Source organism: Ictidomys tridecemlineatus, chromosome 1 (assembly GCF_052094955.1).
Source record: "Ictidomys tridecemlineatus isolate mIctTri1 chromosome 1, mIctTri1.hap1, whole genome shotgun sequence".
NCBI classification, from domain to species: domain Eukaryota; kingdom Metazoa; phylum Chordata; class Mammalia; order Rodentia; family Sciuridae; genus Ictidomys; species Ictidomys tridecemlineatus.
The window spans coordinates 242824913-242837234 of record NC_135477.1 but is presented as its reverse complement, the minus strand read 5'-3'; the positions used below and the strand labels follow the sequence as shown (position 1 = coordinate 242837234).

The 12322-nt window shown below is 39.8% G+C and overlaps 1 protein-coding gene across 6 annotated transcripts in view; it reads left to right on the top strand.

Moving 5' to 3' along the window:
* The window catches only part of Prlr (prolactin receptor), a 151670-nt gene that overhangs the window by 101018 nt on the left and 38330 nt on the right, over window positions 1-12322 (top strand). For 5 of the 6 annotated variants that reach the window (XM_013358769.4, XM_005325640.5, XM_078017308.1 and 2 more), the window contains one exon: window positions 9569-9633. The exons of the other annotated variant lie outside the window; for it this stretch is intronic. The gene's annotated coding sequence lies outside the window, so the exon portion shown is untranslated. The remainder of the gene's footprint in view (window positions 1-9568; window positions 9634-12322) is intronic. 6 annotated transcript variants of the gene reach the window in all.

Here is a 12322-nt window from a genome sequence, read left to right as displayed (position 1 = left end):
TGATATAATTTATATCTCATAAACTCAACTGTTTGCAGTATACAATTTGGTAAATTCCAGTCTATTTGCAATTAGGCAACCCTCACCACACCATAATCTTATTTTAGAACATATTATCAATGGGTTGGTACATTAGAAGTCATTGATCATTCTTTGCTCCCTCCCCATACCCCCTTTTCTACCACCCCTAGTCCCTGAATTGTTAATCTACTTTTTATCTCTGTAAATGTGCCTTTCTGAACATTCCACATAAATTGAATCATACTATATATAATTTTTGTGTCTGACTTCTATCACTTAGGATAATGTTAAGATTCCTCCATGTTGAAGCATATATGAGTTCTTCAATCTTTCTTTGCCAAATGATATTCCATCATAGACATATATGACATTTTGTCTTTCCATTATCAGTTAATGGACAACACAGTGTATTTTAATTAAAAGTCCAAATTCCTATTATCTGTATATCTGAATTGTACACCTTTAGATTTTGCTACGCATGTGACTTAGTACAATAGTTCCTGACTTTGATATCTTACATTTAAGGATATCACTATTGATAGCAAAATGTTTTCTCTTTCAGTTTGTCCAGAGTGGATGTTTGTGGGTGACCTAATAATACTAGCATAATAAGGTCATAATATTTATATTTTGTGTTTTTAAATCTTACTAGAGTGGTCTGTATTGAAGGCTTTTTACACTTCCCTTCTAATAAAATAATTTTAGGATATCTGAAGTTCTTTTTGATGTCATGCATAGGGACATAGCACCTGTCTCTGTATGCTCAGTTGACAAGTTCCCAACTTATTTTGAGGCCAGGTTCCATAGCTGATCTGTCAGGGGTCTACTGGTTACAATGGTCCTATCTGTGTGTCAGTTTCACCTTCTCATTGCTTCTTGCTCTTTATGATTGAGGGAGGCATGGAAAAGAGGAGGTATAGGGAAAAAAGAGCGTTCTACAGGTCTTAGAATTTGCCCTGGGATAGAAATAAAGAGAGTTCTTATTCAAGGTAGCAAAACCCTTCATATCCACCATTGGTACATAGAAAGTAGTGGCCAGCTACTGAAGGCTCTGGAATTCTGGCATGGCCACTTCATATCACTGGGCCTTTAAACAAGTACTTAACCCCTCGCCCATGTCCTGGCGATGGAAATAGGGTTCCCCTCAGTGGTATGGGCTGGCTGCAAAATAAAAGCTAAGAAAAACAGAACAACAACAACAACAACAAAACACAGGACACAGAAAATATTTTCATAAAACAGGGAAGGTATGGGCTAACCAATCACATGAATCAAGCTTCTACACTAAAAAGGCAAAATGGAGGTCCCACGTGCTTTGTTTATATGGGGGAACATCAAAGTCCTACCAAAGAATGTTCTTCATCAAAAAAGGCCATAGATGGGCTGTCCGGTTCCCAGTGGGTTACACCCATCTCCCTGAGCTACTAAGAGGGATCTTCCTAGTACAACCAAGATAAAGGTCATGTGCCTTTGGCAATCTATTGCATGGGAGAGCCACAGATAGTTCCCAAGGTTAAACCTAAAATGTCCCTGACTGCCATACTGAGAGAAGACCCTCAAATAATTCCCGGGTGGCTTCCTGCACTTAACCTGTCTCTTTTTTGTTCTCAATAGCAAATGAAAATAAGTACTTAACCTCTCATCCATGATTCTAATACCCTAGAGGTGCCTCAAGGATCCCCTTAATTGCTAACACATAACAAAGATGCAATCATTATTAGCTATAATATCAATGGCATGTGTTGGTTACTTGCTATTTCCTAGGTACTGTGCATCAAAGCTCACAACAGTACTGTGAGGTATCTATATGTATTCCTACTTTACAGATGAGGAAACTGAGACTCGAGGAGCTTTATATCTTACTCGGGATCTTGTGGCCAGATAGTGGTACAAATTATATCACTTTCAGTCTGATTCAAAGTCCTATAGAGGTCCACTAGACTATGCAACCTATATGTAATAAACCAGACCAGTCAAAATTTTGTATACTAGGATAACAGGTACAATAACATGTACAAAGAAAGAATAAAACTTCTAATTTTTGTCTTAGTAAAAAATGATTGTTTGGTGCAATTGGACCACTTTGAGAAATGATATCACCAATACCCATAAGATGGAAACAGACATGAGAACCTGAGAACAAATTTGGGGCTCAAAAAATTCCTTGGAGTTATGCAAACTATCTGGTCCAATGCTTCATCTTCCCAGTTCTATGGAGACAGACCCCTGGTTTACAGGAACTAAAAGAAACTGCATATGGCACTCACAAGCTAAAAACATACAGTACCTTAATTCATTTCCATTAGCTGAGGAATAGTCTGTGGTGTCCATGTTGATATTTCAATTCTCAACTTAATGGTTTTAGATGTTCCCATTACCACTACCATTCACCTACCAACAGTACTTTTAAATAAGCCTTGAAAACAAAAGAGTAAACAGTAGCACAATTGATCATACTGCCAAGTTCAACTACCACTTACAAAAGCAACATCAAATAGTGAAACAACCAGGCTGAAACACAGAAGTCAGCATTGACCACATGCTACTAATTTGCTACTCCTTGAAGGTCATTAGCTCTGTTGCCCCAAGAGGGAGGAAATGAAGCAATGGCCTGAGACAAATAGCATTTAGATGGTCCCCAATGGGGCCTAACTAACAGGGAAATGAAAACAGATCTTCTTACTAACATTCCCCTCTAACACAATCTCCCTGATTAGACAGTGTAAGGTATGAACTCTTTGGGCTACCAATTCTAATTAATTCTGAATCTTGGATGTTAAGACCAGGAAATATTTATTCTCTTATACTTCTAGGTAAAAAGATGTTCTCAATTCAGCTCACCACGAACATAACAATCTTCTATTTTAATTAAAAGAGAGTGTTCTTTCCCCCACTTACAGTATTAGTGGCTTCCAGTGCTTAAAAAACTTGTAATAAATCCCCTCATGGGGACTTAGAGATCAGGACAAAGTTAACATGTTAATAATGTTCTTATTATTGCAATCAACTGGGGATTATTTTTTTCAAAATCAGATTTTTTTTTTCTGATCCTGGGGATTGAACCCAAGGCCTTACACATGCTAAGCATGTGCTCTACCACTGAACTACACCCTGAGCCTCTGGAGATTATATTTTTAAACCAATTCCTTGATCTTTCTAGACAATGTCTTTTCACCATTTGGAGGTTGGTTGGTTGGTTGGTTGGTTGGTTTTTTTGTCAGTTCCCATCTACTTTAAATTAGCAGTGTAGGGGGAGGAGGATGTAGCTCAGTGGTAGAGTGCTTGTCTAAAATGCACAAGGTCCTGAGTTTAATACTCAACACTAAAGAAAAGTAAATAAATAAATTAAATCTATTATAGTATAACTCTAGCTTGTAAGTACCCCTCAGAGTCTCTGGGAAGATCAAGTTTCACTCTGAGCTATAGTAAGCAGAAAGCCTTTTGTTCAGATCCACTGCTGGTAGCCACCTCATCTCATCCCCAAGCCATGCTCATCCTGGTCAAGATTACCATTGTCCAATTTCTGCAGAACTGCATTCATTCCACATTCACTGAACTGGAACGACCACCCTGCTTTATAAGTGATCCTGATTTGGGGCTCTGGTGCTTGTAGAATCCAGCTCCAAACTCTTAACATTTCCTGATGGATAATCAAAGAATCTGGACTTTAGCTCTTTCAAATTATCAGAAGTACTCCTCATTTACTTTGAACTCATTCCCAAAAGGATTTGAAGTCACCCTATTCAGATAGGACTCTGCGAAAAACCAATATCGTGACCTTGGGCAAGGTATAACAATAGTAAAACTTCTAACCTTTCAGTGTTTCGCTGTTAGAATACATTTTCCTACACCTTCTCTAGTAAAGTTGTGACCCTCAGAGAATACCAGTTGGCCAATATGCTTCTGATAAAGCTAGCAGATGGAAAACATTTGGGGAGATGAGGAGATTGAATAAATGCAAATGCAATGCTGCTGATCCATTGGCTCGTAGCACTTGAGTTTCATTGCGATCGTCCAACTTTGACTTCAACTGACTTCCCGAAAAGTTCCCATCCAGGATGTTTGTCAGGAATGGGATTTCAGAAAAGCTCAAAGCAGGAGGTCAGGATAGGTACTCTGTAAAGCATCCATACAAAGAAATGGATTGAGAAATTTAACCTGGATGTCAGTAGCTACAAAAGGGCCTTGAATTTTCCCCAGCAAATTACTGCAGGAATATCTAAATTCTGGAGCAGAAGTTATAAACTACAGATCAAATTGCAAACCTCCAGCCTCCTAGAATCATAGCCTTTCAGAATTGAAATCCCCATACTTGTTTTGAGACCCAAATCAAGTTGATAACCCCTATAGGACTTTATATGACCCCTGCTTAGGTATCCACCATGGCAAGGAACATATTTTCTATCAGAGTGGTCATTCCTCCTTAGCCAGAGTAATTAAGAAGTGATTCTGCCTTATAACATGGCCCCTTTTGTTCTAGCTCTGCCAGCTAATGAGAAATTGGAATGTCCAATGTGATATTCCATTACCATTTAATTGAACCCAAATCTACCTCTATGTAATTTCCACCATTTAAAGTATACTATGGTTTGAATGAGTCCCTTTGAAAGTGCATGTACTGGAGATATTTATTCCCAAAGCAACACTGTTGGGAGTGGAGATGGACCTAATAAGAGGTCTTGAGGGATCTTCCCTCCTGAACCTAGTAATGCCATGATCACCAGAGTGGTTGAGTTTGTTATAAAACCCCCTTTCTCTCTTTCTCTCTATCACAGCTCATGCCCTCTCTTGACTTTTCTCATCCTCTCTTGCACTTTTACCTTTCACAACGAAATGACAGGTGTGGGCTACTTTACCTTGGACTTTCAAGCCTCCAAGACAGTAAGAAATATATTAATTTTTAAATAATTATGCAGGTTATGATATTATATTACAGCAACACAAAACAAACAGGTGAGCTCTCTTCTGGCGCCTTTGGATATATTTTCATTGTGGTAAGGACAGCACTCAAAGCTTCTGAAAGGCAAACCCTGTCCTTCACACTCTGCCTCTCCTTGCCTTCCATGTCATCTGTTGTCGTTTGCATCCAGATAGTTCTTCTAGAGGAAGCAATAGAATTCAGTGAAAAGAAATGGAATTTGGTTCAAGCCTTGACAAGTTTCTACCTCTAATGCTTCATAAATATGATCATTTACCTGATGGGGTGGGCATAATTGCAAGTGAACATTTGCCATAAAATGCAATGTACTATATAAAGCTACTGAATTAACATTCAGTTTTAAAAGACCTCAAGCAACCAGGCATGGAGGTGCACACCCATAGTCCCAGTGGCTCAGGAGGTTGAGGCAAGAGGATCACAAGTTCCAGACCAGACCAGCCTTAGCAACTTAAGCAAACCTCTAAGCAACTTAGTGAGACCTTGTCTCAAAATTTAAAAAAAAATGAAATAAAAGGGCTGGAGATGTAGCTCAGTGGGAAGTGTCTCTGGGTTCAATCTAAACTAAACACATAGATAGATAGATAGATAGATAGATAGATAGATAGATAGATAGATAGCCTCAAGTTCCTTTGTTTGACCTTAGAAGACAGAGAGAATAAAAGAGAATAAAAAATAAAAGAATTTTTCAAGGAACACAGGACCAATTAGAGATAGAACTAGAAACAGAACCCAGATTTTCCAACCCCTTCCTCCTTACACTGCCCCTGTTAGACAATGAAGTCAATACAATCATGTATGCAAAGCCCTAGCATAGTGCCAAACATGCACTAGGTGCTTAATAACTGTTGGCTGAATAAATATGTGAGTGAACAGATGAATGAGTGAAAGACTAGGCTTCATTTTTGATGATGACTTTTTACAGGTTTCCCCCAAATGTCACTTATGTTTTTAATCATTTTTTAATTAGCTCTTTATTAAGAAGCTTAGTTCTTAAAGTGTACTTAAGAAGATTAGATGAACTCATGTGCTAAAGTGCTTAGGAAGAGTTTCTGGAAGTCAATAAATGTTAACTAATTATTTTCTTTCTGTTTTCTAGTCATTATTTTAAATAAGATTGTGCTGATGCTGTCAGAACTCACTAATCTATAATCCACTAATGAAAGGAATAGGAATTCTGGAATTGCATAAGTACTACCACTAATTGCCATCTCCTATCCCATGCCTATCCTGGGTCACCCACACCCAACTCTTGTAGTTGGTAACCAGCAAGACACAAACAAAATCCTGGGTTCTCTTTGTTTCCTTCTTTGGGCTTGAGTTTACTCAGCCCCTGATGTTTGGGCCCTGTCTCCCACTCCCAGCCCACATTTACCTGTTGGACCTGACAACTGAGTTGACTTTATTCATTTGACCCTCTTGCTCTCTATTTTTCCAAAACCAACCTCAATCAAGAGTTTGGAAGTTCCATTTTGTTCTTTCCATTCCCAGCCACCCTGGAAGCTCCACTCTTAATCAAGGTCCATTCCCTTGACTAAGATCATGCAGTTGCATCTGCCTTTTAAGGGTCAGACACTCATTGTAACCTTAGTAGTCATTACAGACATTGAGCTTTGGTACTCTAGACAGGGAGATAGAACTGTATTCCAGGAAAAGGAATAACGGAATTTCACTAGAAATTATTCATTTTTCTACTTGAGTTGTTGTGTTAACTGAACTGGCTTTCCACACTCCTCCTTCCCATCTGTCGCCTATGGTCTCCCCAGTCTGATGCTGCTCAGATTCAGCCTGCCCACCAAGAACGTCTCCCAAATGCCTTGTTGGATGCACTTGTTATTTTTTCTTTAAGGGCTTCTTCACGTGCATGTGGACAAATTGCCATATGTGATCTAGATTAGTCACCAGAATACTTAAAGGTTTTTTTCTGATTTTCTGCATATATCTGAAGATTTGTCAAGCCCAAAGACGATGCTTGAGCAAATGTCAGTAAACAAGAAAGAGCTTTGATAAATTCATCAATTATAGTTATACTGACAGTTCTAGTGTGAACACAAAATACTTATTATTTTTTTAATCTCTTTGTCTTGTGGTAGATTTCCATTTATTATCTTTTCATCTGTTAATTTTATAGCAAAACTCTACTTTATCCCACCCAGAATATGAGTTTCTTTAGAGCGTGGACTTAGTCTGTTAATATTCCCAGCTCTTTCCTCAACACACAAAACAGCACGTAGTAAATAACAGGCACCCATTAGTGTTTGTTGGGTACTGAATGAATGAATGAATGGATAGCAGATGGAGTTGTCCCATCAAAGAGATATTAGTTCAAGTTTGGGTGCCACTTCCCAGCTATGAGAATGCTCTGAATTCCAGCTTCTTAGCTAGGAACATGGCAATAACAGTGCCCACCTCATAGGTTTTGAGGAAAGAGTTAGAGAATAATACATATAAGGTTCTTAGAACCATAGAACATAAGGACCTTAGCACAGTATCTAGCATCTCTTCAGAACATAGTAAAGGTTGACTGGGGCCCAGGGATATAGTTGGACCCATGGAAGCGGAGCTGCCCAACTAGAGATGTGGTAGGAGAGACCCAACCACTGGTAGACTCATGCCATAAGGAAGGCAGGCAGGGAGTGAAAGATATGTGACATGCTTGTCTCCCACCCTCAGACTACTGAGTAAAGCCCCATCTGAAGCTGAAGGGAAGGGAGTCATAGGAGCAGACCTACAGGACACACAGCAGGTATGGGGCACGTGTGGAAGCCTGGGCAGAGAACAACCAGAGCTAAAATAGTGTGCCAGGCATTTCATACAAATGAATGAATAATAGATGAGTAAATGATGTGAACGCAAGGTCTAGCACTCAAACTGCAGAAACCATGATCTCTTTGGCTTCCTGCCCCAAAGCCCTCATTACTGCTGTTCAGTGTTCCAGATTTTCCAACCCCTATATACTCCCAATCTCTTTGTCCTTCCCTAACCTCTGCTAACCTCAGGGTTTCCATCAAAAATTTTAATTTTTTTTTTAAAAAGCATGGATTTTATTTAGGAAGTAACACAAAGGAATAGGAGTTGTTCTGAACAGAGCCAAGACACTATCAAAAAGAAAGCTGTAATAATTCCCAGAATCTAAAACGCACACTAGAATATTCAGAGTTTTAAAAAATGAAAATTTCAGTGTCACTGTGCCCTATGAAGAAAAATGGATAGTTTCTGAGAAGCCTGCTCCAGACATCTGTGTCACAGGCTCTGGATTCACAAACACCTCATTACCAAATGCCTTGGGACTGGATGTCCTATGCCCAAATGACTCTTGTCACATCCTGGGTTTTGGTTCAAAATATGTATCTGGGATCCTGATTCATGATGCCGATGGCAGCAGCAATGTTGAGAAAGTGGTGAGTGTGTGAGAGAGATGCTCAAGGGTTTGAAGCCAGTTGTAGCCATCCACAGCTTCCTGCCAGTCTCTTCCTCCTTTGCCAATAGAGTTGCTGTGGAGAATATTCAGCACTGACGTCCTCCAGGGGTGATGCTTAAGATCCTGGATTTTAAGGACTTAGAAATGATTTGAAAGCCTTGTTTGGTTTGCTACTCTAGTTAGATTGTTTGCTTTTTCATGGAATGTGCAAGACAAAAATGGGCACTAAATTAGGCATTGCTGACCACATATGAAAGCTAATTTTAAAAAGGAGCTGCAGACATATATGGGCCTATTTTGTATTCAAGTTCTGAAATTATTTTTTCCTAACTCAGATCTACATCGCTAGCAGTCCTCCTGTCATGCCCCATAGGCCAAGCCAGCCAGTCCCCAGAGTTTAAGCATTCATTCATACACAAAAACTAGAGTCAGAATTGCTAGCAGAAATAGGACAGGAACCGCAGTTCCTGGTGAGTACCTATATAAGCCGGAACCCCACAGCCCAGTGCTTTTCTCACCAAAAGTTACTAAAAATTCAAAAAGCCTTCTCCTAACAATGCATATTATAAGCCAAACTAGAGCTTCAGGTTATACTGGCCACAGTCCCAATTTAGCTGTGGCTGTGTCAGGATTTATCAACAAATTCCACTCAAGATCTCCAAGATCAAATTTCAGAAAATCTAATCTCAATTGGGTTGACTGGCAAAATCTGAGTAAGAGGTATAGATTGGACAATAATATTGGATCACTGTTAATTTTTTTTATTCTAATCATTGTGCTTTGTTTATGTAAAAGACTATCTTATTCTTAGGAAAACAAACTGAAATATTTAGGGACAAAAGAAACATCATGTCTGTGACTTATTCTCAGAGGATTTAGGGGAAAAAAAAACCATGATTTTTGTACACAGAAGAGAAAGGATGATAAATCAAAAGTTGCAAAATAGTAACAATTAGGGTATCTGGATAAAGGGCACTTTTTATTTTATTTTATTTTGCCATTTTTGCATCTTTTGTAAGATTTAAATAACTTCATAATAAAGTTGACAAAAAGCTACTTCCACAAAATAAGAGCCATCATGTGCCTTTCACTGAACTGACAGCGTTAAGCACAGTGCTGCACAGGAAGCCAGAAACAACATCTCCTACTTTTGTCATGCTGGAGCTAAAATGAGTCATTTCCTCTTTCAGCTGAAGATGCCTTTCCCTATTTGTGGAGGTGAGCACTAAAGATGCTCTGCACATGAACACTGAAGGTAAGAGGTCTTGATCCTGTGTCCTCTGTCACACCGCCCTGTTGTCCCTTTCATCCAGCCAAGGGCAGAGACTCAAGGGATCGTTCAGACAGATCAATTCAAACCCATCAATGTTCTCCAACAGATCATTCTGTTATCCTCAAAGGCCTATTCAACCTCCCACCCTGCCTGGCTTAGAAAACCTGATGTTCATCCTCTTTTTAATTTTTCTCAAAGAAAAACAGAGTTTATTAATAGTTGATATCTCTTACTGGTGCAGTTAGGGAATTCTTATAGTTTTCTGTGCTTTAGAGGTTTTCGAAAATGGCTGTGTCTCCCTACACCCAATTGGTATGTTGAAACTCCTATATAACAGGTTCCTAATTGTCCCCACCTATCACTGCCAAGGAAACTCTAGGATGCCAAGACCAGCTAGTAAATAGATGGTGAAGTAATATGACTCCATTTCTTCTGATGGAGAAAACAAGCCCCATGGCTTGCCTTTGTATTCTACAGTCAAAGGGAATCTACAGGTTGGACATGTGTAACCCTGAGGCTGCATGTGCTCTTTCAAATGTCTTGAAGAACTCCTGAAGATAGAAATCCAACTATATTATTGGTTGAAGAAACTTCTAGGCAAAAACTTCCTGGAATTTCTTAGAGCTACTACATGGTGTTTACTAGTCTTCCAAACATGAAAAAGTGATAGCCCTTTGAGAGATCTTCTCCTTCAGTGTCAACCAAATCTGAACCTTTCCCTCTGGGCCAGACTTTCTGAAACACTGTGGACAGTCTAGGTCAAGTGAGTTTTTTGTCCAGGGGCTGTTCTGTGCATTCTAGGATACTTGGCAGTATTCCCGTCTCTTCCCACCAAATACCAGCAGGACCCAATCCTAACCGCAGCTTTCACAAAGAGCAATATCTTCAGACACAATCTCAGGTTCTGGGAAGGACAAAATTTCCCTCAGAAATGAGAGTAATGTTTCCAGACATTGCCAAACATCCCTGGTTGGGGCAAAATCCCCCTTTTCAAGAACTGCCACTGTAAGTTACCTCAGCCCAGCATGAGCTTCTTTCTGCCTTTTGTGCCAATGGACTGAAATTTTATAGTGTTTAGGGTAACATTAGCAAATACATAGAGGAAGGATGCTATGGGTCATCAAGAAATGCTTTAGATACAATAGGACCCTGTGGAATAATAACCCTGCCTGGGAATATCAAATTGATGAATCAATCAGTCAGACTTCTGCAAGTTTCTTTCTCCTTTCTGGGCTCTGTCCCTTACTGCCAAATGCCCCATGCTACTTACTGGAAGGACAGGCAAGTGAGGGAGAACCATGTCATATTGAACATTGTGGGAGTCCTTTCCTTTAGGAAATCCAAGGGGTCTGGTAACCACTGTACAGTTTGAACTGCTGGCAAAACACTGAGGTATTCAGCTGCAATTTTAAAATTTCCATATGTATTTGTTTATTGGCCACATATTTGCACAAAATATTTGAAATGGAGTTTTCAGTTTACTATATGCAGTTTTCTAGGTTTTTAAACAAATAGGCACACATTATGGACAGCACCTTAACTAAAAATCCTATTTCCACTCCCAAAGTAGTGTGGAGCAGGTAAGGGGGGTGGTAGCAGATTTACTTGTGCTAGCAGTTGGGAAAGTGAGGCCCTGAGATTAAATCCCGAATTGCCAGCATTGGTGTGCATTCATTCTGCTCACCTCCAAGTGCCCCTCAAGGTCGTTTCATTCCTTGGTTGACCTCCTTTCATGACATCTACTCCCCATTATCCTCCACCTTTTAACTAACCTGGTATTTGGTTTGCAAAGGAGCTTCCAATGCCAGTGGGTATCTGTGAAAGCACAGGCAGGAACTTGAAAGCAATTATAAGATCAGCCAAGAGAAACAGAAACACAGCTCAGTTTCAGGATGAAAAAAAAAAAAGACATCCAAAAAGCAACATTCATAAGAAGAATGCAAGGAGGGTTTAGAACTCAGTAGAATCGTAATTTCTGCCCAACACTCAGCCAAAAATACCATAGTCCGTGGTGTGGCCTTTAATCTGGTTTCTGGTCTAGGACTTAACTGCTAACTTTACAATTGTGTCCCAGTGGTGAGGATCACAACCTACCAATCACTCCTTGGCACTTCATCCCCAGTGTGGAGCAATCTGCCTGGCACCCCAGATTCTTCCTGGCACCCCAGATTCTCTTGCAACAGTTCTGGCATCCTTTCGGCACTGCACATTTCAATCTCCTACCTCCAGCCCTGTTCCAGGTACCCATCACACTTCGCTCCTTAATTCTCCAAAGATTATAAGAGACTGGAAGAATTTAGAAGCAATCCAGGGCACTAGGATGTGCCCATCCATCCAGTGTGTTTTGAAGTGTATCTAAAACTCTGTCCACCTGATCTTTTCAACCTCCACTTATCTGCCAAAGTCCCTCAAATTCCTATTATTTAAGCTGCTGCTTATAAGTAAAGTACAGCATTGCTCAAAACCTGCTCACTTACCTAAGAGGGAGAAGACCCTAGTTTTTCAATAGCAATTTGTTTATGAGACTTGCTGGTGTTTCTCTAAAAAGAGGGTCTGGGATTAGAACTAAGGTCAGATGAGTTCTAGTTGCTACAGAAAGACTGAAACAATTGAAATTTGAGCTGTCACCTATCCTGTCTGATCCACAAGCTACTAGCCACATCTGGAAAAT